Source organism: Giraffa tippelskirchi, chromosome 6, assembly GCF_054371585.1.
Source record: "Giraffa tippelskirchi isolate mGirTip1 chromosome 6, T2T-mGirTip1v1.2.pri, whole genome shotgun sequence".
In the NCBI taxonomy this organism is placed as follows: Eukaryota; Metazoa; Chordata; class Mammalia; order Artiodactyla; family Giraffidae; genus Giraffa; species Giraffa tippelskirchi.
Window position 1 is genome coordinate 118208706 of NC_137280.1, and position 20212 is coordinate 118228917.

Here is a 20212-nt window from a genome sequence, read left to right on the forward strand (position 1 = left end):
GAATGGAGAAAATTCCAGAAAGTGCCAGCCCAGCTGGGACCCCTACCTTTCCTCCAAAGGCTGCCTCTGGCACCAAAGATTCTCTCTGACCTGCAGAAGAGACCTGTCCTCTCCCTTGGCTCTGACCCCTCCCCTTAGAGACACCATGGGGTAGGATCTGAACTCTCATATGTCCCCTCCACAGTTCCAAAGGAATCACATCCCACTGTCTTCCAAGTCCCAAGGGTTCAAACACTGCCACCCCAAGGAGCCTCCCTGACCCTCAGCTTCTTCTTCCAGAGGGGTCTTCGAGGCCCTGGAGCTTGGCACTGCCTGACACAGCCCAGGCTGGGATGCCCTGGTGGCAGCAGCAGCAGGAGATGGCATTTAGCTTTCTGCAGACCTCAGGATGGGCCTTTGGGTTCAGCCATGGCCAGGCACAGACTTTGTCAAGACCTGCCTTGGGGGTTCTCAGCACCCTCAGGGTTGACCACAGCCCTCAGCACTGGACCCTAGGAAGGCAGCAGGGTCAGTGGCCCCATCACCAGGGCATTAATACCTTGGCTCTGCACAAAACTCTGTTCTGGGTGTCCAAGCACAGCAGGATCCTGGCCTGCCCTCATGGAGCTTGCAGCCTGGGTGTGTGTGATGTGGTTGTAACATAAAGCTAACTGCTGAGTGACCCAGAGTATGAGGTCAAGCAGAGCTTGGGAGCCTGGGTTCTGATCCCAGCTCTACTATTGACTGATTCTGCCACTTTGGGAAAATTCCTTTACCTCTCTGGGCCTTGCTTTCCTCTTCTATAACATGGGAAATGCACTAGGATCTGCCTCACAGACTTTCCATGAGGATTGAATATGTAAAAAATATTTAGCATTGTGCCAGCTCATGAAATATCAATGACCTCAGATATGCAGATAAAACTACCCTAATGGCAGAAAGTGAAGAGGAAATAAAGAGCTTCTTGATGAAGGTGAAAGAGGAGAGTGGAAAAGCTGGCTTAAAACTCAGCATTCAAAAAGTGAAGATCATGGCATCTAGTCCCATCACTTCATGGCAAATACATGGGGAGACAATGGAAACAGTGAGAGACTTTATTTTTGGACTCCAAAATCACTGCAGATGGTGACTACAGCCATGAAATTAAAAGATGCTTGCTCCTTGGAAGAAAAGTTATGACCAACCTAGACAGCATACTAAAAAGCAGAGATAGCACTGTGGTGACAAAGGTCCACATAGTCAAAGCTATGACTTTTCCAGTGGTCATGTATGGATGTGAGAGTTGGACCATAAAGAAGGCTGAGCACTGAAGAATTGATGCTTTTGAACTGTGGTGTTGGAGAAGACTCTTGAGAGTCCCTTGGGCTTCAAGGAAATCTAACCAGTCCACCCTAAAGGAGGTCAGTCCTGGGTGTTCATTGGCAGAACTGATGCTGAAGTTGAAGCTCCAATACTTTCGCCATCTGATGCGAAGAGTTAACTCATTGGAAAAAGATCTTGATGCTGGGAAAGACTGAGGGCAGGAGGAGAAGGGGGTGACAGAGGATGAGATGTTTGAATGGCATCATCGACTCAATGGCCATGAGTTTGAGCAAGCTTTAGGAGATGGTGAAGGACACGGAAGCCTGGCATGCTGCAGTCCATGGGGTCGTAAAGAGTCGGACATGACTGAGCAACTCAACAACAACAATAGCTCACGGTATTACTACCAGAGGGAAACAACAGACGCCGGGCTTTGGGAGATCATCCCAGACCTTCAAACTCATGTACCTAAAACACTTGAACTGAGTTTTTCTCCAAAGAGCTCTTGTTTCTATGAAGCACATTTTAGACACACACCCACCCACTACAAATTAATCACCTCTTTAGTCTTGACAAAAACTTCTTTCCCACTCACAGGCCACAGTTCAGAAGGGCTTTTCAGCTTCTTAATTTTTAAAACACATCACCTGAGAGAAGTTGTTGTGTGAGGAGAGAGCAGCATAGCCTGGGGAGGGCAGGGGAGAGGGGTGGGGGCCTAACCCCTCACGGAGACCCTGCCCTCAGCTCATGGCCACATCCTGGCAATGGGGGCCCTCCCCCACACATCCAACGCAAGCAAGGGCCAGAGGGAAGGGGTGAGGACAGTTGAGGGGAGAGGCATTTGAACTGGTCCACAGTGACTGGAAAGATTCTGACAAGCCGGCGGGCCTTCCTAGCTACTGTGTGGAAATGATTTTGGTTCTCTTTGTTTTTACTCCAAGTGTGTGTGAGTGTCTGGAAGTTATGAGACACACTAATCACCTCGAAGCTGCCTCCAGTCCACATTCCTCCTCTGGGCTTGAGTGGAGCATTTTTAATTCCATAAAAGGAAAACCTAATTCAAAAAGTATTGATTTTAAATTTCTTTCCATCTCTTTCACTTAAAAACAAAGGTTCAACTGCGAGTGGGTTTGGACTGGCGATCTCATCTTTATATACACAAACCAAATGCTAGTGCTTCTCAGCCAGAAAGCCTCAGCTCAGAATATATCAAAGCTTTACAGAGTAACTATTTTGCAGGGGAAGGGAGTGCTGCGTCTGGAGACTTAGAGTCACTGTCTTCATTAAATCAGCGTTGGTTTGAGGATGCTACCTGGACTCTGGCTTGTGACACTGGCAGCAGTTGGGTCATTTCCTTTTCTAAGATGCAGGCCTGGGACGCCCACCCAGTTCAGCCCTGGCCCTGCCTCCATTCTGCCCAGAGCTTTGGCTGGCTGTCCCTGGTCTGGCCATTGAGGCCTGTGTGCTCTGGGTGAACTCACCCTCTGGTTCCCACTGCCCCCTACTGCCTGCACCCCATGCTGTGGGACATAGCAGTGCCCTCTTTGCTGAATGTATTCTGTGCTCTCCAGCCTCCATGTCCTCTCTCACACTGTGCTTCCTTCCATTTGGTTCAATCACACATTTCCTTCTGGATGCCATTTAAATGCCAAATGCCACCTCCTCCAAGGAGCTTTCCATGACTACCATACCGTAAGCACCTGCATCCCTCTCTTAGCCTCTCTCTTTTCCCCGGGAAGCAGAATAGTGCAGTGGACAAGTTGTGCTTAGGAGATGGAGTTGCCTCGGTTTAATCCTAGCTCTGTTATTGCCTGAGCTTCCTGGGTGGCTCAAGTGGTAAAGAATCTGCCTGCTAATGCAGGGAATGCAGGCAGGAAATGTGGGTTCGATCCCTGGGTCGGGAAGATCTCCTGGAGGAGGGCATGGCAACCCGCTCCAGTATTCTTGCCTGGAGAATCCCCATGGACAGAAGAACCTAGTGGGCTACAGCCTGCAAAGAGCTGGACACAACGTAGTGACTGAAAACACACTCTCTCTCTCTACCCAAGTGGCGGGACAGCTGGATAGCACTGAGGGGCCCCTGGGACTAAGGGGGCGCTGCCTCTTTGGGTCTTGACGATCTTGTTAATTGTTCCAAAGACAAGTGTCAGAGTCCATCAATGGCTGCTTGCCACACCCCAGAGGTAGTGCTGTGTCTTCTCCCCAACCCCTGCAGCCTGGTCTCAGGGAAGCAAGTAAGGCCTGTAAGAGGCCCTTTGGCAAGGGAGCGCCAGGAACCGCCCCTCTCCAATGGGGCACTCACCAGGAGCAAGACAGCTCAGTGGCGCTGGCTTTCCAGCTGCTCCGTCAACATTCTAATGGTCCCAGAAACTCCAGGGGAACATGGGACAACCAGGTGTCTCCCTGCCCATGGGGTGAACACAGCCCCTACCACCTGGGAATCTGGGATAACAGCGAGGACCCTGGAGGCTGCCAGGTCTGGAGCCCCAGGGCCGAGCAGGACAGAGCTGGAGGTCACATGTCTCTGCCTGGCTTGGAGGCTCAGTTCCAGCTGTCCTACCACCATCTGTCCAACTTCAGTCCCTCAGTCATGCAGACCAGGAATACAGCAGGTACTTCGCCAGAGCTGAATGAAGGTCAATTTGTGAACCCTCTCCTAATCCCTCCTTTGAACCTTTGCCTTACCACAAGGCAGAGTACTTTCCTTCTCTCTCTGTCCATCCATCTTTTCCTTCTCTATCCCATCTCCATGCTTTCAGGCCATCTCAAGTCCATCTTCTTCTAGGAAGCCTGTTGACCCTCATGATATTTCCACAATACCTAGCACACAGCTCCTGTGGTTTAGATTTTCATATTCACGCATTGTCTTCTGCCCTGGGCCTTATTTCCCTAGATGAGTTGGGAGCTACAGAGCGCAAGTTCTGGGCCATCACTTCCTCTCCCTCCTAAGTGAATGACTGGCCATGTCTCCATTCCCCAGAGTTTCTTCTGAGAAAGAAGCCTTTTCAGATAGAGTTTCAGACCCCAGGATGAGTGAGGGACCACAGAGTGGCTAGACAGGTGTCCTGCAGTTGGGGTCACCTGTCTCCCAGCTCACCCAACTCCTGGGGGGGTTCAGCAGTCTGTCCTGGCACAGAGCTAGCCCCATGCCTACCATCTGCCTCCAGAGCTGCCCGAAGCCAGGTCATCAACTCTTGGCTGGAAAAGTAACATGGGGGCTCCACGTGGCAGTAAGTGGTGGGGGATTTAGCTCACCTGCCACAGCCAGGCATACAGTTTATTTCCACTCTCCTTGGCTGACACTTCACTTGAGAAACAGAAATGCAGCAATGACTTCTAAAACAAAAGGAATTTTGTCTCAATTGCATTTGTATCCAAATGGGCAAAATAAATTCCAGCGCTGTCCCAAGCGTGCCAAGAGCAGGGTCTGGGTACCAGGGGGTGTGACGGTTTTCCATCCCCAAGAGAACGACCGGGGTGAAACACGAGGCCCTGGAGCAAATCTTCAGTCAGTCTATTAGAGGTGGTGTAGGCGCAGCACTGGAAGGTGTGTCCTCCAGGCGAGTGTGCCCCTCTCCCCTCCCAAAGGATGCTCGGTTATTAATTATTGCCTAGGTGGTCAGGGACTGCTGGGAGGAGAGTGAATGAGTAAGATGGAATTTTACTTCCACACGTGCCGGGAAGCAAGTGAGTGAGACTATTTGTTGCTCTAAATGAACAGAATGTTTAGAGCTGCATCAATCAGCAGGCACACTCAGCACCTGCACACACCACTTAAACGCCAGCCAGTGCCAGATGCACACCCACAGCTGAGCTGGAGGGCAGGGTCCCATCAAGACCATGTTGGGGTAGGCTGCCAGCTTCCTCCGCGTGACCCTTTGTGACCCTCGCTCAGTCATGTTCAACTCTTTGCAACCCCGTGGACGAGGCTCCTCTGTCCATGAGATTCTCCAGGCAAGAATACTGGAGTGGGTTGCTAATCCCTTCTCCAAGGGATCTTCCCCATCCAGAGATTGAACCTGGGTCTCCTGTATTGCAGGTGGATCCTTTACCATCTGAGCCACCAGGGAAGCCCTTATGGAGGCAGGAGAGAGCCCAAACCTGAGTTTCCTTCCTTGGTCTAGCGCCCTGCTTCCTGGCATGTCAGCAGCCCTCGGGCAGGTGGTCCCACAAGGGCAATGGGGGCCCCTCATGGAGTTATACTTTCTGTAGGGTATGTGGATCTTCACATGGATGTCTGAAGCTCCTGAATCTTAGCTGTCCTTCACCTGTGGTCACCTCTCTGCACATGGTAAATTCACCCCCAGACTCCTTTTCCTTCAGCATAACTCTGTGGGGCCCTGTTGAAAAGGCCAAGATGCTGGGTTGTTTGCCAGCTAGCCTATTGGCAAGCAGCAACCCAGGCCCAGCAAACCCTTGACTTCAATTTCCCACTCTGGTCTCCCCATGGGGCTCTCGTTCTCCAGCTTCCCTCTATCCCCAGAGCCTTCTCCCACTGACTCCTGCAGCTTCTCCAACGCCCAACAACCCACTCCGAGGCATGTAGCAATCTGATTAAAAATGAAGTACACTGAAGGGAAGAGGTGAGAATACACTGGTGAGATAGGGGATACAGGAAGAGAGCTGGGCTTGTGGGGAGGATGGCGAGTTCAGTCACCACAGTGATGACCAAGGGTTCCTGGGGTGGGGCAAGGGGCTGGTGAAGACCTACAGCTGGAAACTTGGTGTCTGGAGGTGTGGGTGGGACAAAAACCTCCTGCGGAGAGAAACCTCCATAAGTGTCTCAGGAAGGCCCTCCGCCTGCTTTTGTAAATAGAATTTTACTGGAACGCAGCCACGTTCATTGGTCTTATGGTTGCTTTTGTGTCACAGTGTCAGAGTATTCACTACCTGGCCATCTATAGAAAACCTATAAGAGGTTGGCAGAGGAGAGGAACTCACTCACAAAGGAGGTGGAGAAGAGGTGGAAGGCAAATGGGTGTCTCTAGGGAGGTCTCAGTAAGGCCTGCAGAGGTGAAACTCGCTAAAGGCTGAGGCGTGTCCCTGCTGGTCGTGCCAGTGGAGATCACCATTGGCCATCACAGGCCTCAACTCCCTCATCTGTATGGGGGTGTGGGGGAGGTGGTGAGGGAAGTAGACAGGCTGGAGAGGGAAGAACACGAGTGAGGAGAAAGGCTACAGAGTCAGTGGGCACAGATGACCCCTGGGTGCTTGGCTGTTTCAGGGAGGAGAGGCAGCTGCAGGCATTAGGGTGCAAACCTTTCTATATCAGAGCCAAGCCTTGAAAACGTCTGTGAAATATGAGTCTGCTTTCCTGCCTGGGATACAACTGCCCAGTCAGCTTTATAGACTCGGCCTTATCAGGCCTCGAGTCTCCACCTGGGCCTGCAGAAATGGGAGTTGGAGGGTAAGAGGGGAGCGGCAGACCCAGGGTCAAACCTCATGTTCCTATTTCCTTGGGGCTGGCCTTTGCCAGGGTCAACTCACCAGTCCTTTCCTGTCTCGTACCCACTTTCCACACCAGAGCCTGGAACATGTCTACTCAGTCTGTTGAGCAGAGGCCGTGCCCTGCCAGCTCCATCCCTTCCTCCTGGGGCTGCACTGGCCCCTGGGTTCTCTGTGTGACCCTAGAGCTCAGCCAGCCAGGCCTGACCCCAGTCCTCCTTCCTCTAAACGCTCCTTCCCAGGACTGTGCCTCCCTGCACCATGGGCTTTGGGGTCTCTGTCCCACCTCCCACAGCCCAGGCCCAGTGATCCACTCCAGGAGGGGTCCGTCCCTCCCCTCCACCCGCCTTCTAGAGTGAGTCTTCATGATTCCTTATAGTGGTGCCACAGCTAGACCTGTGGGCCAGCCCTTGAATCAAAAAAAAGAAAAAAAAAAAAAAACCACACCAAAAAAACCAAGAGTGTGAAGCTAAGTAGCAAACTCATCATTTGAAAATCTCACGTTTCCTGAGATGAGATGATTCCCATTAACCAAACACCTTCATTTTCAGAAAATCCATGTTCACAGCTTGCTCTGTAGAGCCTGCCCCCACAAGTTATGATTTACATTTTATTACAAGGTGAAAAGAGACAAAAAAAATTCTCACAAGGAAAAAAAAAAAAGCCCACTGACTCTTTCTAGCAGCTCCCAGGGCATTTGATTTAAAGGGACATTGTCATCTTTAATGTTTTCATCCAGAGGAATTAGAGAGCGCCACCATGATAATTTAGAAGCTCCTGATTTAAGGGGCAGTCTCCGTGGTCTGGCTTCACTGTATTTTCCTTTTTATGGTTCCAGAGAGTATTTTCTGAGAGATAATAATGTTGGGTGATATTTCTCCTTTGTCATGTGGAGGCCCAAGAAGAAAATTAAAATAGGTCCTTTCTAACCCCCCTCTCTGAGGCCAGGCTGTGGATCGAGGAGGACTGTCATGGGCCACCTGCAGCCACTTCATCTCCCCAAGGCCCGAGCCTGCCTTTTGGTGCCCCCCACTGCGGAGATGGGGAGGCTGGCCACCACCTTAGCCCTGCGGGAAGTGACTCCTGCACCAGCCACTGGTCACAAGGGCTTCTCAATACCATGTCTTTCTGTGGCCCTTTCTGCTCGTTTCTGCCTCCATGTTCAGGTCTCCATCACCTTCCAATTTCACCAGCCCATCATCTTCCTTGTGTGCATCCCCTGGTTAGTCCTTCTCAAGCTGGAGAAGCTTGATCAAGTCTCTTCCTGATTTCCTTGAACAGCCCAAACCCTGCTGCCTGATCTGGGGGCCTGTGTTCACCTAACCTGCTTCCTTTCCCTCCTGCGGACACAGTTGGATTACATTTCCCAGCTGCCCTTGTGGTTGGGCATGGCCATATGACTGAGTTCTGGTCAGTGGAGTATGTCAGAAGGGACGTACCTAAGTCCTAGCTGCTGCTGCTGCTGCTGCTAAGTCGCTTCAGTCGTGTCCAACTCTGTGAGACCCCATAGATGGCAGCCCACCTGGGCCCACCATCCCTGGGATTCTCCAGGCAAGAACACTGGAGAGGGTTGCTGTTTCCATCTCCAATGCATGAAAGTGAAAAGTGAAAGTGAAGTCGCTCGGTTGTGTCCGACTCTTAGCAACCCCATGGACTGCAGCCTACCAGGCTTCTCCATCCATGGGATTCTCCAGGCAAGAGTACTGGAGTGGGGTGCCATTGCCTTCTCCAAAGTCCGAGCTGGGCTCCCCCAAATCTCCTACAAGATCTTCTACTCTTTCTACCCCTCTGTATACTGGCCAGGTGCAGGGTATCCAGTTAAGGAATCTGAGGCTCTGTGAGATGGTATATAGAGCCACAAAAATGAAGATTCCTGGGTCCCTTTTTCATCATGTGGCCACAAAGTGAACCCCAGCACTGAACTGCTACATGAGGAAGAAGGAAATCTGTACTGTTAAACCCCTGAGATTTGGGGGTATCCATGCCTGCATTTAGTCTCCCTGACTAACACAAGCCCTTGATGCTGTGGTTCCCATCCCTCCCTCCAGCATCACCTTATTCGTCCGTGACACAGGGATGCACTGGCCATGCAGGATGGTCTGGGGCCTTCCCATGTTGGCACTTTTTCTTGGGCTGTTCCCTCTAACTGGGCTACCCATCCTACTCTGAAGACTTCTGGCATCTCTTTGATCGGAGGTGTTACACCCTCCTCAGTTTCCAGGGCATTCTGTGAGCAACCATCTCACAGACAAGGCAAACCTGTCTCTGCACATGTACTGATTTCCCACAGGACAGTGAACTCCTTGGGGGCAGGGACCACATCTCCTTCATGCCCGGAGTTGGAAGCTGTGCTGTGCGGTGGCCAGGGAGCCAGCGTTGGGGACAGACCCTCTGATTTGAGTTTGGCTGTACCACCACTTACTGACAATCTGGGGCTTCAATTCCTCTTCTGTAAAATAGGGATAAAAAAGAAGAGTCCACCTCACAGAAGCTGATCCCAGGTCCATGTACCACCTCCACTCCTCTGCTACAGTCACTGACTAAGGCTGGGGCACTTCTCTCCTCATCCCATTTCTGATACTTGTAGCCTTTCACTGACCATAGTCTCTCTGATGCTTCTCTTGTTTTTACATCCACTGGGTGATATAAACATCCAAGTAGATTACCCTGCCAACCCTCCACCTTACAGCCCTCACTCCCATGACTATATCCCAAGCCTAGAGGTCATCACTACAAATAATAGCAGACTGAAAAAGCTTGTCTTCAGGAATCCTCCTCTCTGATCACTCCCAAATCTTTTCTGGTTTATCCTCTCTGGTATCCAGATTCCAAAAAGTCTTCAACTCTACTAGGACCCACAATCTACTGACCAACCATCTACTTTGCCACCAAGCCCCTTATGATGTCACTTCCTTCTCACCCAGCTTCAGCTCCATGGAATTTGCATCTCTGGAACCATGCATTGCACACACCCTCAATTCCCTGCCCTCTCAGCACTCCCCCAGCCTTGATTAGCCCTGTCTGTGTGCTCTGTTCTTATATCTGAGTAGCTGAACATGGCTGAGGACAGCTCACCACCCTGCTGACCCAGGTCCCTTTGAGTTCATGACTCTGTGCTTCACGTGAGCCCTTCATGCTGCCTGGTGACCACCTCATCGTCTCTCCAACTGTCCACCCTCCCATTTTCCGAACATATTGTTCCAGACTTTCTCTCTCCTCAAGCCTCCACATCTCCTCTTCTATCCTCACTCTCAGCCATGACCTTGCTTCCTGACTCTCAGAAAAAATAGATGTTTCCACATGTTACTGCCATATCCTTCCACCTACCTGCCCCTGCACTCACCCAGCAGGCTCCTCTCCTGTTGGTACGGATCTACCAGCCTCGTCCTAGGACAGCCCCACCACCCTAGCACTAGACTCTGCCTGCCCTCACCTGCTCAGAGAAGTTTCTCTGCTCCTCACAACAAAACTCCTCGGATGAGCTCTTCACACCTTGTTTCTCCAGTTCCTCTCTTCCCATTCACTTCTGCCCTCTGGCCCTGCCATCCAGTGAAAACTGCTCCTCCAGGTCACTCAAGACCCAGAACTCAGGGTCCAGTGCTCTCTTCTCTGTCTTCATCTGAATCTCCCAGTGGCATCCGCACCACCCACCACTTCTGGCATACTCCTCTGTTGGCTTCCAGGACATTCCCTCCCATCTCTCTGGCTTCTTCTTCTCACTCTCTTTTGCCAGCTCCCCCACCCCCATCTCCTGAAGACTCAGTCTTGGATGCTCTTCTCCATTGACACTCACCACTCAGTGATCTCATCCTGCCTCAGTGCTTCAAACACTGCCAGTAAGCTAAGGACTGGCACGTTCCATCTTGGGGCTGGACCTTTCCCTAACTCAGTCTTGTATGCCCAGCTGCCTGTTAGCATTGCTACTTGGACCTCTGATAAGCACCTCAAACTCCACATGCCCCCAAAGTAACAGCGATTGTCCTTCCCAAACCTACTCCACCCACAGTCTCCTTCATCACAGGAAATGGCAACTCTATCCTTCTGGTCCTCATTCCGAAACCTCGGAGTCACTCTGGACTCACCTCTTTTCTCATAACCACATCCAGTCCATCAGCAAATCTCCTTGGCGTTACCCTTCAAAACACATCCATAACTGACCACTTTTCACCACCTGTCACGTTGGCCTTCACCACCATAATCTCTCCCCCGGATTATTGTAACAGCCTCCTGTCTTGGCTGCTTGCTTCCACCCTTCGCCTGCAACAGTCTATTCTCATAATAGCAGCTAGAGTGATTCCTTTAGAACATAAAGCCAGATTATATCACTCTTCAACTTGAAACTCTCCAAAGACTTGATGTTTCACCCAGTGTAAAAACAAGTCCTCACACTAGCATCCAGGGCCCTGCAGGACCTCTGACCTCACACCCTCCACCACACACCCTCCAGCCACCAGACCTATGCTCACCCAAGGGCCTGGGATGTGTCTTCTCAGGTGACCTTGTGGCTAAGTGCCCATCCCTCCACACCCAGCTCACACAGCTTAGGGAGGCCTTCCCTGGACTACGGTGTTTAACTTCTGCCCCCACCTGTGCTGCCTGTCCCCTATCCTGTCCTCTCTGGTCCTCTGTGTTGATCTCAAAACTGCATCTCTTCTTCTAATCTATATTTCTGTATTGTTTATCTCTGTCTCCTTACTGGGATGCCGGTTCCATGAGACTGAGACTATGTCTGTTGTGTTTTGAAACCTGGTCAATACCACGGCCTAGGACAGCCCTGCCAGGAGGTGTCTGCTGTGTGAGTGACTGCACCCTGCTTCTGAGGTTAAGTGCTTTTCACCTGCAGACCAACCTCAAGGGGTTTAGCGTTCTGCAAGGGCACCTGTGAGGCCTCGTGGGTAGGACACCCCCGGCCTGTCTCCACTGCATCAGGAGGCCCTCTAGAATCAGTAACTGCAACTTTGATGCAAAATGTCTTGAAAAAAGGCTCTCTACAGGAGTCAAGAGGACCGTTTTTCATGGCAAAGGGCATCACTCGAAACTGTCTTGTACTAACGTGTCCTGACTCACGTGTGAGATTGCAAAGCATTTTGCAAGCATGTACTAATTGATTTGTTCAACATCCCTGCCAGAGAGAGGAGGAATCAGTACCCTGATTAAGGAAAGAAGACTCAGTTCGTGACTGAATCAGGCACAAGGATGGAGTGTGGGGAGTCCCGGGGTGCCAGGCATGGAGAGGAAACTCCCACCTGTCCTCAAGCCGAGGCTTAAACGTGGTCACAACTGGGCTTATCACAGAGGTATTGGAGAGGGCGCTGCAGTTGCAGTGCCTTCTGGGTCCCGGCTGGGGGACCATGGGCAAGTTCCTTAATCTTCCAGAGCCTCGATTCCCTCAACTCTAAAATGGGCATAAATAGTATCCTTTTCATCAAGATTGCTGTCACTAGATAAGATAATGCAAAACTGGTTAACACCCAACAAATGTGACCACTGGTAACAAATGCCACAGCCCCTGCTGCCCACCTCCCCTGTGTGCCTACTGTGTGCCTGACTGGCCCCAGCTCCCTATCACTCACAGCCACAGAAACCCCAGGCTGGACACAGGAGCCTCAGGAAGAGCTTGCCAGAGGGGTCCTGGCCAACTGGGAGGAGGGCCCTGCAGCCCCACTGTGGTCCTTCACAGACCTCTGGGTGGGGCAGATTCTAGAAGCAGGGGACTTCCGGTGGAGCGGCCTGTGTGGGCCAGGACACTGCGGGGTGGGAGTGCGTGGGCTTGGGCCAGTCCCGCCCACTTCCATCTCCCCCTATCCCTGGTACCCATGAAGCCAACACCTGACAAATGTGAGGTACCACAGGGACCCTGCTAAAACACTCTGGGCGTCACAGCATCTGGAACTCTTTCAATGGCAGTGCAGCCGAGCTCGGACTCTGAGGCCAGACTCCTGGGTTCAAGTCCCGACCCTCAATCCCAGTTCTGAGATACAGCAAGTTGCTCCAGCGCTCGATGCTTCTGGGCTTTTTCTACGGAAAGGGGCTAATGATGGTTCTTCCCTCGCAGCTTGCTGCAAGGATTAATGGATTCACTTAGAACTGTACTATGGCACGTGCTAAGCACTCAGTAAACATCGGCTCTTAATCCTGTTATTATTTTCCGAGATTGATTATACAGCTTCAGAAACAAGCTCTGTGACACATGCCGGGCCCTGAAGCTGCTCTGCGCCAGCACCCTGGGGCATCTGCACCATGTGTGGGGTTCTGGGGCAGCCTCCACAGCAGAGACCCCATCGTGGGAGGGCTTCCCCATGTGGGCCCCAACCATTCCCTCAGCTGGCAACTTGAGGACAGGGTGACACAGCCGGGCCTGCAGTCACCACTGTGTTCCCAGGGCCCAGCCAGCCACTTGCCAAGCATGAGTGGAAACCGGAGAGCAAATATTCACCTGTTGTTCCACTTGGAAGCATTTCCCTAAACTTGTGTTTACTTAGAGCTTCCTAACCTGATGGTTTTGTGACTTCAAAGGCCACGGCTGTCACATGTAAAGTTTCCTCCAATAAACTGAGCCACACTGCTGAGCCACATGACACCTGCCGGGGCTGTCTCGGTTCACTCTGGAAGCTTTCTGTCCTCTGTAGGGACAGGCCTGTGGTCAGGCCACTCACCCTGGAAGCATCGGAGCATCCCCGCTCGAGGATTAGAAATGGGAACTGGGGTCGGTCCATCCCTGTACACTCAGGGAGACGCCCTGGCTGTGCTGTTGTAAGGACCACATGCTGTCCTGTGATGAAGGCTGCTTCTCGCTCCTCGGACATCTCGGCAGAGCCTGCAGGAACTCAGCCTGCTGAATGGCTGCTCTTTAAAGGAGCAGGCTTGGGGCAGACAGTCTAGTCCAACACAGGCCTTTTAAAGTCGAGCTGCCCAGAGTCTGGGCCTGTGAAAATTTCATCTACTCAGCTGCCCAGCCAGGACTGCCCACAGAGGAGCTGTGGCCTGCAGTCTGGTGGCCACGGATCATGGTCTTGGGCTGAGTGTGCCCTTCCCTCCAAGCAAGATCAATAACTTCTCCCGACTTCAAAGGGAGAGGCTCACACAAGTGTAGAGGCTCAGGTGGGGCCCACATGAACAGATAACCCCAGTCCCTTCTCCTGTGTCCATTTAACCCCAGGTTTGCCCTCCTCTCCAATACCACAGCTGCCCGGAGACACTAATCAACAGCCCATCTAACTGCTTTGAGTTTTCCCTCCTTCTGTTTCCACCTCCCCTTCACAAGAGCTGCTTTCAGACTCTAACCAGGTAGTGGTGGGAGGCAGGGAGGCGGCTGGAATCTGGGCATGAATAATCTGAAGTGAACAATCAGCCTCTGAGTGATGGAGGCCTGACTCTGGGGGACCAAGAGCGCCACTCAGCCCATGCTTTCAGTGTTAATTTAGAGAATGCAAGGAAAACATTCCAAGTGGAAGCGCATTGGCATGCCTTTTCAATTAGAGGCAGCTACTGGCTGCTTCTCCATGCAGCGGAAGCTGCTGCTCCCTTAGAAGCTCCACCGGCAGCCCTTAGAAGGCCACCACCTGCCCTCCTGTCTGGGACAGGATGTGTGGGTCTCTGGCTGGAAGCAAGGGAAGGGGGGGCAAGGTGCTCTGTGATGGTGGGGCTTGGGAGGGTGACCCCAGGGAAAACTCACACAACTTCTGTGTGAGACACAGTCTGAGAGTCCAAGGATCTTTGTGTTTCGGGTATGACACGCCAGGTTGCCTCTGAGGCTCCCTGCGGGTATAACCCCTGCTGCTCACTTTCTAAACCACCCCCCTGACCTGCTTTCTTCACAGGCGCCCCCCCACCCTCCCGCCTGTGAACATTCCACATGTCCCATTTCTTCCCAAGCCTGAAGCCCTGAGTGTTCAGCAAGTGTTTCATCGACTGCCCACCAGTCCACAGGATGGTAATTCTGTACATGACCAAACCCTCGGGTCAACAGGGTCACCAGTGGGGGCAGGGCTGCAACCCTGCAGGTGTGGTCAGGACAAGGCAGGACCCCCAGTTCTTCCCTCACCTCACAACTCCCCCAGCATCATGGTCTCCACAGAAAGAGAGACAGCCTGAGAGTCACTGAATCCACTTGTCCACTCAGCACGCCCAGGTGTCAGGGCTGGCTGGGCCCTGGGGAGCCTCAAGAGCTTTGTCGATGCTCTTATTTGACCTATAGTCCTTTTTGGCTCAACTCCCAATCCACTATGGATCTGTCTGAGCCAGCCACGGGCGGCTTCCGCTGACCCTTAGACCCCTCACCGTGTCCTGTGCGCTGGGTGCTGGCGGCCCTGCACATGGGCCAGCGCAGCTGCTGCCGGGACAGCGGTCAGCCCGCCACGCTCTCTTCAGCTATCACACCACACCCAGGCATTAGCGGGGAACCCCAAGGGGTGGGGGTGGTCCTGAATGGCGATCTTGTTCCCGGCCATCCTGCTGACAAGCAGCAGCACCTTTCTAAGCACCGCTACAGAGAGATGGGATTTGAGACCTGGGACCAATAGGGCTACCAATAGATACACCCAGGGAACATTTCATGCAAAGATGGCTCAATGAAGGACAGAAATGGTATGGACCTAACAGAAGCAGAAGATATTAAGAAGAGGTGGCAAGAATACACAGAAGAACTATACAGAAAAGATCTTCATGACCCAGGTAATCACAATGGTGTGATCACTCACTTAGAGCTAGACATCCTGGAATGTGAAGTCAAGGATGCATCATTAGGAACAAAGCTAGTGAAGGTGATGGAATTCCAGTTGAGCTATTTCAAATCCTGAAAGATGATGCTGTGAAAGTGCTGCACTGAATATGTCAGCAAATTTGGAAAACTCAGCAGTGGGCACAGGACTGGAAAAGGTTGGTTTTCATTCCAATCCCAAAGAAAGGCAATGCCAAAGAATGCTCAAACTGCCGCACAATTACACTCATCTCACATGCTAGTAAAGTAATGTTCAAAATTCTCCAAGCCAGGATTCAGCAATATGTGAACTGTGAACTTCCAGATGTCCAAACTGGTTTTAGAAAAGGCAGAGGAACCAGAGATCAAATTGCCAACATCCGCTGGATCACCAAAAAAGCAAGAGAGTTCCAGAAAAACATCTATTTCTGCTTTATTGACTATGCCAAAGCCTTTGACTGTGTGGATCACAATAAACTGTGGAAAATTCTGAAAGAGATGGGAACACCAGATCATCTGACCTGCCTCTTGAGAAACCTGTATGCAGGTCAGGAAGCAACAGTTAGAACTGGACATGGAACAACACACTGGTTCCAAATAGGAAAAGGAATACGTCAAGGCTGTATATTGTCATCTTGCTTATTTAACTTATATGCGGAGTACATCATGAGAAATGCTGGGCTGGATGAAGCACAAACTGGAATCAAGATTGCTGGGAGAAATATCAATAACCTCAGATATGCAGATGACACCACCCTTATGGCAGAAAGTGAAGAAGAACTAAAGAGCCTCTTGATGAAAGTGAAAGAGGAGAGTGAAAAAGTTGGCTTAAAGCTCAACATTCAGAAAACCAATATCATGGCATCCGGTCCCATCACTTCATGGCAAATAGATGGGGAAACAGTGGAAACAGTGGCTGACTTTATTTTTTGGGGCTCCAAAATCACTGCAGATGGTGACTGCGGCAATGAAATTAAAAGACGCTTACTCCTTGGAAGGAAAGTTAAGCCCAACCTAGACAGCATATTAAAAAGCAGAGACATTACTTTGTCAACAAAGGTCCGTCTAGTCAAGGCTATGGTTTTTCCAGTGGTGATGTATGGATGTGAGCGTTGGACTATAAAGAAAGCTGAGCGCTGAAGAATTGACGCTTTTGAACTGTGGTGTTGGAGAAGAATCTTGAGAGTCCCTTGGACTGCAAGGAGATCCAACCAGTCCATTCTAAAGGAGATCAGTCCTGGGTGTTCATTGGAAGGACTGATGGTGAAGCTGAAAATCCAATACTTTGGCTACCTGCTGTGAAGAGCTGACTCATTGGAAAAGACCCTGATGCTGGGAAAGATTGAGGGCAGGAGGAGAAGGGGACGACAGAGGATGAGATGGTTGGATGGAGTCACCGACTCAATAGACATGAGTTTGGGTAAACTCCAGGAGTTGGTGATGGACAGGGAGTCCTGACGTGCTCCAGTTCATGGGGTCGCAAAGAGCTGGACATGACTTGAGTGACTGAACTGAACTGAACCAACAGGGCTGGACAGGCCCAAGAAGAGTGGCGCTTGATGTGCTTTCACTTGTGGGAGCTGAGAAGGGATCACTGCTTAATGGGTTTGGGTCTGGAAGGAAAGCATCTCTCCACGGGGTTCTAGGAGCATGGGGATACCTGTTCTGAGTGACAGGCCTGCTCCCTGGGGGGGCCCCACCCTCCCCTGTGGGGCTGAAGTCCACTGGCCCTAGGGGCTCTTTCTGTGGTGCCATGGGAAGGGGACCTGGTAAAGTGTCTGAAAGCACCTGCGGCCCATGGACTTTGTGATCTGGAAAGAGCCCATGGTTGCCCTGCTCTGCACTAGCATGTAGTGAACGACCCTCAGAGAGGATGTGGCCTCACAGATCCCTCCCTCTGCCCTGTCTCAGAGTCACAGATCATGGGGAACTTTCTGGATGCTGGACTCTGGGGGAAAAACTGGAGATTCTAAAAGGTCTTGTCTAGGGTAGGGCATGTAGCCGGTGACTCAGTGTTCAGGTGTGACCCATGCACACCTGCCTTTGTGTTGGGGTCTGTGTTAGCAGCTATGGGCCCCCGGCAGGCCCCCAGCCTCCTGGCTTCAGTTTTCCTTATTCTCAGAACATGGGGCTGCGAAGAAGCCCTGCCAGGGGCGGGCGCAGCATCTGGCACACGGCTCTGAAGACCTGTCAGTGCCTCACCAGCGGGGCTGTGTCTGGAGATGCTCAAGAGTGTTCAGGAAGATGAGTGAACCAGAGAAGGCACTCAGGGGGCCACCCGCCCACCTCACCGCCCCTCCTACTACCTGTGGAGGGCCGAGTCCTTTGGGCCCCATTTCCACTCCCACTTGGATTCGATTTGCAATCCTGACAAGTGTACAAACAGTTATTGTGCCTGAAACACCTGAAGACAAACGGCGGTGCCATCTGGAGCAGAACGGCTCTCCAAGGCTCAGCTTGCAGCTGCCTGGGGGCGGCTCGCACAGCCTCCCTCCACCTCCCCTGGGCAGACCACACTGTGGAGGGTCCCAGAGTGGGACCATAATGGGGGACTGGGAATCCTGGCTGAAGCCTGAAATGGAAAACCACTGCCAAGCAGCCCCACATTTGGAGAGCAACAGAAAGCCAACTGATCTGCAGTCCTCAGCTCCCCGCCCCCAGAGTGACCACAGGCAGGAGGAGTGTCGGGAGATACTGGAAGGTCTGCACAGAGGAGACTGGTCTGCCTGGACCTCTGCTGAGACTGCTCGCAGTCCAACAAACTGGTTATGCATGTTGCTTGTCCCAGTCCCTGCTTGGATCCCCGGGTCCAAAAACGACGGCACAGTCCAGAAGTAGAGGCAAAGGTCTGAGGCCTCCAGAACCCCACCAAATTCTGTGTGAGCTGAAACAGGAACTCAAGGCTTGGAGCACATGGCTGGGAGCAGCTTGCCTCCTACCTGAATGGAAATATGTTCTTCGTCAGTGGGGATGCTTCCCAAGTCCCCACTTTGCTGCAAAGGGCATTTTAATTCCATCCCATTCCTTGGTCTGAGGCCTCCTTACAGTGTCCAGCCTGGAGCCTCCAGGAGGCATCTGGTAAGGACTTGTCAGATGCTGTAGATATAAGGGGATCTAAAGATAGATTTGCATGCTTCCCTGGTGGCTCAGTCAGTGAAGAATCTGCTGCAGTGCAGAAGACTCACGTTCAATCCCTGGGTCGGAAAGATCCCCTGGTGAAGGAAACGCAAACTACTCCAGTAGTAGCTCAGATGGTAAAGAATCTGCCTGCAGTGCAGGAGACCTGGGTTTAACCCCTGGGTCGGTAAGATCCTCTGGAGAAGGGAATGGCTACTCACTCTGGTATTCTGGCCAGGAGAATTCATGGACAGAGGAGCCTGGCAGGCTACAGTCCATGGGGTCAAAAGGAGTCCAACATGATTGAGCGACTAACACACACACACACACACACACACACACAAGGGTAGATTTGCACTCTCCCACAGAAGGCCAGCTTTGAGGGAAATACCAGTTCCACCAGGAAAGGGGTGAATAAAGTGGAGCAGGAGTGAGGGCTGTCTTGGTGGAGGGCAGCTCTCTGCCAACCCAGTGATACAGATAACACAACACACCTGATGAACAACAGTGGGCAGCTGACGGCGCTCAGTGCCACACGTGGGCAGCAGGGTTACCTCCACCACCAGGAACCCCCCTGACTTGCATTCTCCCCGAAACCACTACAACCACCTTGAACCTTCTCTCTTTACTATTATTTAGAAAACTCCATCATGGTCTTTCATCCTTCCAACAAGTGTTTATCAAGCACCTGCCATATACCAGTTTTCCACCTCATGGAAAGCTCTAGGTTTCTCTCTCTCTCCTGCTCCTTTGTCCTCCAGCTGGAACAAGATGCCTCAGACAATAACAACCTTGCCCGCTCTCAGAGGCAGCCCCTACTTTGCCCTCTTTGCCTCCTGGCTTTGCTGTTGCCTCGTCTGTTCTGCTGCTACCTGCGTTCAGGCGCTGTTGGTTATGTGAGCCAGCAGGTATGGCTGATGCAGAGGACACCTGGATGGGTCACGGCTGGTGGTCTAGGGTCTCCAACTAGCCCCTAATGTGACACCGGAGTGCCTGCTTCAGGCAGCAGCAGCTTGGGCGTAACTTCAGTGCTTAATTGCACATTTAGGGCCTTTGGAGTCCTCACAAAAGCTTTGCAAAAACATGAGATTTACAAGGACAGTAAGGTGATATCCTGGTAAAAAGCTGACATTTAAATTGTTCTCATTTTATATCTTTGTAATGAAATGCTTTGTTTCATCTGCAGCCATTTCTATGTATTTACTAACATTCAGAGAGCTGTCTGTTCTGTACAAAACGTAAGCCTCTTCATGGTTTGTACATCAGACTGGCTGGGTGATATGTGAGCATAAGACCCAGAGCCTGGCTGCAGTCCTGCTGGGAGTCCTTACCCGGGAACAGGGACAAACAAGGTATTCAGCCACCCTGCCCCTGCTTCTTCCTCCAAGAGGACTTTTTTTTCATTTTGCTTTTTTTTTTTTTAAATCACCAAAGCATCGCATTTTAATGAGTTTTCTTTGCAATTTGTATATAATAGATTTTCAATAACAACCTGTAATTAGTTCATTTTCTACTGCTCAATTGCTCTGCACTAAGGCCATTGACAGCTTCCAGCTGGGATCTTTAAAAATGGAAAGTGCTTGAAATCTCAGCTCCTGACAATGTTAGCAAGTGCTGGGCCCTACAATGCAGCTGTTAGCAGCAAATCACTGGAGATGGGAAAGAGGCGGG

General features: G+C 51.5%; 1 protein-coding gene across 12 annotated transcripts in view; it reads right to left on the minus strand.

Moving 5' to 3' along the window:
* FSTL4 (follistatin like 4) overlaps positions 1-20212 on the minus strand; it is a 695167-nt gene that overhangs the window by 98765 nt on the left and 576190 nt on the right. The window lies entirely within an intron of this gene.